The 6000-nt window shown below is 39.1% G+C and overlaps 1 pseudogene; it reads left to right on the top strand.

The window, feature by feature from the left end:
• The first annotated feature begins 267 nt into the window (after positions 1-267).
• Positions 268-6000, top strand: part of LOC136163945 (small ribosomal subunit protein uS5 pseudogene) — a 28742-nt pseudogene continuing 23009 nt past the window's right edge.

The following is a 6000-nucleotide window of genomic DNA, read 5'->3' as shown; positions in this document are numbered from 1 at the left end:
GTAAAATACTACCCCTCATCAGTCTTGTTCCTTCTACTTTTCTAGGTTTTATCAGTCTCATTAAGCTTCTCTCCACATATAAGCCCCAGACATATTCCACTGCGTATAGAATGCGGGCCAGGGTAGGACCATGACTCCCACCAATCCTTTGCTCCAGACTCACGGAGTTTACTACTAATCCTTGTAAGTGCCAGACTCATTCCAACCTAATGCCTCAGAGTCTGCTGGTCTCTCAGTCATGACTGGGTCCCTTGCCCTCCTACAGACATGGCCCTCTCTCTGTGTCAAGCCAAAGCTCAGATCGACCTTCCTCTGGAATCCTCCCCTACTAACCTGTCATACCTGCAGAGTGAGGCGATGTCTTCCTTAGCCGGATAAAATATTTTACTGGCACTTACAAGAATGTTGTATTGAAACTGTTATGCTCAGCTGTGTGCCTATTCCATTAGATTCTGAACTCCTTAAAAACAAGATCTTGTCTTACTCAACTTTACATAGACCAATGCCTGGCATTTATTTAGGGCTAATTGCCCCACAGATTCCATTAAGCATTTTTCATCATTGCGAATGTGAATGCCTTCATACAGAACAGTATCCTTAAGTGTAGACAGTAGACCATTGTCTATGTGATATGAATGCATGAGTAGCATGACACACCCATGTCTGCACACATCTTTTTCTTGTAGTTTGCTCATGTCAGTGCTGGTATATACCATTCTCCCCTTACTTATTCTGATTCATTAATTCATCCATTTTTGTTCACATTTGCATAATTCAAAGGATGGTGGTCTTTGAATAAACTGTACATATTTTTCAAAAGCTACAGATTAAGTAAACATATATCTATCTTTAGGTTCCTCTCTGTATGCAGTGATTACAAACTTTTTGCTTGTAAAAGCAATGAGAGTATCAGAGGTTTGAATTACACCTGGTTCTTGGTCAGTTTTGCCAACTGTGTCTTAAAGTTCTTTTCCATAAAGAATGAATCAGTGTTTATGGTAGATAACTGTGTTAGCCACAAGGACTCTGTATAATGCAAGTATTGTGTAATCATGCTATTTGTATTCCTTGACATTAGAATTTACAATGCCTCATTTAATGAGAAATTGAATGGAAGATGTGGCTGAAAAATTAATTCATTTTAATAATATATGGCACTGACATTGGCTATCTCTGGCAGGCTTTATACCTATAAGCTAAGAGACCATGAATACCAATGACAGCAAAAAAAAAAAATATAATAAAATATGTATTATTTCCCTAAGAAAATTACTTTTAAAAATATGCATTCTGACATCCTCAAGATTAATTACACAATTATGCAGTTCCAAAGTGTAATCAGTCAAATTCTAAGCAGTGGTGAGAAAAAGTGAGCATTCGTATTTACTAAAAATTCAAAAATTCCACTTCTGATGAAATTTGCTTTACAAAGTCATTGAAGTATACAGAATATAGCTTTTCAATAAAAATATTTTTCAGTCTTCTATCTAGCAAAGCCTTGGGATTTGGAGTAATTTAAAAGTAGGAAAGAAATAACAATTCAAACATTATAAAATGTACTGAGTCAAAACAAAGCTGAATATTGAAATGCCAGGAGAAACAAGGTTGTTCACCAGAGAGACAGGACAAATAAATTTCAGAAGAAAGCTCATTCCAGAAATGTTTTTACATTGCTTAATGAAAGTGGTGTTTTCAAAAGAAAGGCTTTAAGGTAAATAAAGGGAAATACAAATAATAGGCATGAAATTAACTGTGAGATTCAATAGTTTACCATGTATGCCCTGTGCATCTGACAATACAAGCCAAAAAGCTGTAGAACACACAGCCAGGAATGCCCTGGGGCTCCATTGACGTGTGAGTTTCGCATTGTCCCAATGAATGACTATCCCTTTTCCAAAGATGAAACTCACCACATCACGTTGAGCCAATTCCAAAGTCAGCAACTCTGATTATCAGAAAGTTCTTTATTACATGAAACAAAATTTTCAGCTCTTTTTAATTACTGGCCCCAGTTCACACCCTTTGTGCCCCCTGAGAAAAACCATTTTGTTCAAGACTGCTCTGCCATTATCTGAAGACTGCTACCACAACCCCCATCCCTCATCCCAACTTCTAGGCTTCTATTATCCAGTCTAGATAACTCAGTTTCTTAGTTCAGCACATATTTTTTCCCCCACAAACACCCCACAGCATCACTGATTCAATGGGCAGGAGTTTGAGCAAATTCTGAGAGATAGTGAAGGACAGGGAAACCTGGTATGCTGCAATTCTTGGGATCATAAAGAGTTGGACATGACTTAGCAACTGAACAACAACAATATCCCACAACCCTAAAATTCCTAGAGAGCTAAGACCTTGTGCTATTCACCCAGCTATCACCAAATCAGTTTCTGATGTGTAGTAACCCTCCAATATCGTTTGTTCAGATGAATTCCCCGATAGCCTCCAGTAACCAAATCCCTCTCTTCTGATCCTATCCATACATAAAATAAAGTTTATAGACATTGTTCTACCTACACTTCAATTTCATGTTGGGATAAAGGGTCAAGGAGGCATAAGGGGTTCACATAGGCTTCTCAAAAGTAGGATGGAAGAGGCACAGGGATCTGGGAGGAGAGGAGTGAATCTCATGCTGAGGATCAAAGAAAATATTGTCCTCTCAGAAGTCAGGTCCAAGACGGAGACCAACAGAACTTGGTAAAACCTTGGTGAGGACTTGGTAACACTCTTCTCTGTGTTTATAATTCTTTACCATATGTTGTCCCACAAAAGTAAAACCCTTGAGCCAAGTTCCTACAGATTTATCAGGTTTGATCACAAGAAAGGGCTGAGGCAGAGGCTTATGTTTCACTCTGTTTGCTCACAGCAGATAGATAAAAACCCTCTGGTCAGGAATAGAATAGGTTTAGCAGCCTTCCTTGGAGAAGGAAATGACACCCCACTCCAGTATTCTTGCCTGAAAAATCCCATGGACAGAGGAACCTGGTTGGCTACAGTCCATGGGGTTGCAAAGAGTCGGACATGACTGAATGACTTCACTGTCTTTCTAAGCAGCCTATTCATCTCAAGCAGCCCAGGCTTGAGATGAATAGGAGACAAGACTGTGGAGATAAAGAAAGCACTCTTGGGCTTAACAAAGAAAACACTCATGTGAAGATTTTTAGGAAGGAACCATATGGTGTGAATGCTACTTATTATATCACATTATTAGTTACATATTTCATGGGCATGTCATCAGGAATATACACCTTGTTTTGTATCAGTTTAATATCAATCATCATGGCCTTCCACGAGGCTCAAGGAAGTCTGATGTCCAAGTAGCCCAGGAGAGAGTTTTGGTTTCCCTGTTAGCTGACTCACCTCACACATGAGGCCGCCCTCCCTCAACCTTCCCTCTATGTTCACTTCAGTTCAGTTCAGTCACTCAGTCGTGTCCGACTCTTTGCGACCATATGGACTGGCAGCATGCCAGGCCTCCCTTTCCATCACCAACTCCTGGAGTTTACCCAAACTCATGCGCATTGAGCCGGTGATACCATCCAACCATCTCATCCTCTGGCAGCCCTTTCTCCTCCTGTCTTCAATCTTTCCCAGCATCAGGGTCTTTTCAAATGAGTCAGCTCTTCGCATCAGGTGGTCAAAGTATTTGGAGCTTCAGCTTCAGCATCAGTCCTTCCAATGAATATTCAGGACTCATTTCCTTTAGGATGGACTGGTTGGATCTCCTTGTAGTCCAAGGGACTCTCAAGAGTCTTATCCCTCTATGTTGGCTGATGTTAAAGAGGCTTCCCTGTGCTAGGAGTAAGATCCTGGAGACTTGGAAGCTGAAAGTCCACTTGCATTGTGCTCCGCCTGGTTGGAGGCTTGAAATGCCAAAGGGCATTGATTTATTCTTTGTCTAATGGTGACGTGAATGGCTACCCACTCCAGGATTCTTGCTTGGAGAATTCCATGGACAGAGGAGCCTGGCGGGCTACAGTCTATGGGGTTGAAAGAGCTGAACATGACTGAGTGACTAACTATATAAATGATAAGTACCTCTAAAGTAAGCACAGAATCTTATTCTACTTGTGCCATTCCTGGAACAGAGAATACCAATGAGCACTCAGTTTCTAACACATAATTCTTTAAGATTTTGTAATTAAAGTAAAATGGCAGTAACTAAATCACATAACACATTATAAACATTGGGCATAATTACATCTGCATATTGAATTATTTATAAAATTAAATATATTCTATACTATTGATCCCTGCTTATGAAGAATCTAGAATATCCATTTACATATGTTTGGCATTACCTATTTCTTTATTTAAAAAATCATGAAGCATCAGAATCCCTTTTGTGCATATGACACTATAGAAAAAGAAGAAGGAGTAAGAGAAACCATAACCATGACTCAATAAATGTATCACATTAATTCTCATAAAAACGATGAAATCTTAACTGCTACAAAGCAGACAGCCTTTTTTCATACATTCTGAGAGTTTGTATTTCTGAATAGGTCTATTAAAAATAACTATTTTTTAAAATACTGGTAAACCAGTGATATGCAAGATACCATTTACTGTGTCTAGATCACACATTAACCAATACTTGCAACTGTTACTGTTGCTTAGTCACTAAGTTGTATCTGATTCTTTGTGACCCTGTGGGCTACAGCCCACGGGATTATCTGTTCATGGAATTATCCCAGGCAAGAACACTGGAGTGGGTGGGTAGCCATTTCCTTCTCCAGGGAATCTTCCCCACTCAGTGATTGAACCCCCATCTTCTACATTGTAGGTGGATTCTTTACTGTTGAGCCACTTAAGGAAGCATACCTATAATAAATGCATGCAAATAAGCTATTTTGTGTATTTCAATGATTTCATGTAATAGTTTCTATTCATGCCATGGCCATATGCAAGAACTAGAGGTTAGAAGACAGAGAATGGCTTGATAAATGTCACTTGCCCTTTATTCTAGATCAGAGTTGTGAACATCTGGGTAAAGCTATACTTAGCCTGAAAAATGAGTCACAGAATGTAAGAGTATTTAAAAATATTTATTTATTTACCATCTGCTATTTTGCAGAGAAGGATGGGGAAGAAATTTTATTGCTAACACTAGCATAATCATTTTAAGACTTTATGGAAAGACGAAAAGATGTCAAAATGGAGACTATGCAGGCTAGAGACCTCAGCAAGAAAATATTTTCAAAATAGCTTTCTTAAGTATCCTAACCCACCCCATATAAAACAGGCCTAAATTTCTCAAAGATGCAGAATACCAAACATCCCTGTGAAGGATGGCCCTAAACATCCCTGTGAAGGATGGCCCTGAGAATCAAGATCTTTGGAAGTTTTCAGAGTGATAACCATACTCCAGTGACCTTGCTGAACAATGAATTAACTTCATGCTAAACAGTTGCCCTTGGGCCTGAAAGAGCATATTCCCTTATTGGCTGATCATCTATGTTATGTGCTTTTATGGAAGTAAACCAAGACACTGAACAGAGTCTCAGGAGACAGAGAAAATGCTTAAACATCTTTAACTTTAAGTCAATGATGTGAAGTTAAGCATGGATACCAGAGGTGGGCTCTGAGTGATCTTGAGAGGCTATGTGACTTTAGCCAGAACTTTCAGTATCCTCTTATGTCCATGGCACTATGGTTGGAAGGAATCATGATAAGGGCTAAGAATGACACCACCTGAATTTTTATCTTGGCTGATACCAAGAAGCACTTTGATGTTGGTATGTCAATTCATCCTGTTGGGTCTCAGTATTCAAAAAAAGTGAGATGTGTTCTTGCTTGAATCACTAAGCTTTTGAGAAGCTCAAAGAATGATGTGGATGGCTGTATTTCAGGGAAGATCCAGAGGAATCGGGTGGAGAGGGAGGTGGGATGGGAGACCGGGATGGGGAATTCGTGTAACTCTATGGCTGATTCACATCAATGTATAACAAAACCCACTGAAAAATAAAAAAATTTAAAAAATTTAAAAAATAAAAACAA

This window comes from Muntiacus reevesi, chromosome 3 (assembly GCF_963930625.1).
Source record: "Muntiacus reevesi chromosome 3, mMunRee1.1, whole genome shotgun sequence".
Lineage (NCBI taxonomy): Eukaryota > Metazoa > Chordata > Mammalia > Artiodactyla > Cervidae > Muntiacus > Muntiacus reevesi.
This window is presented reverse-complemented; position numbering and strand designations above follow the sequence as displayed.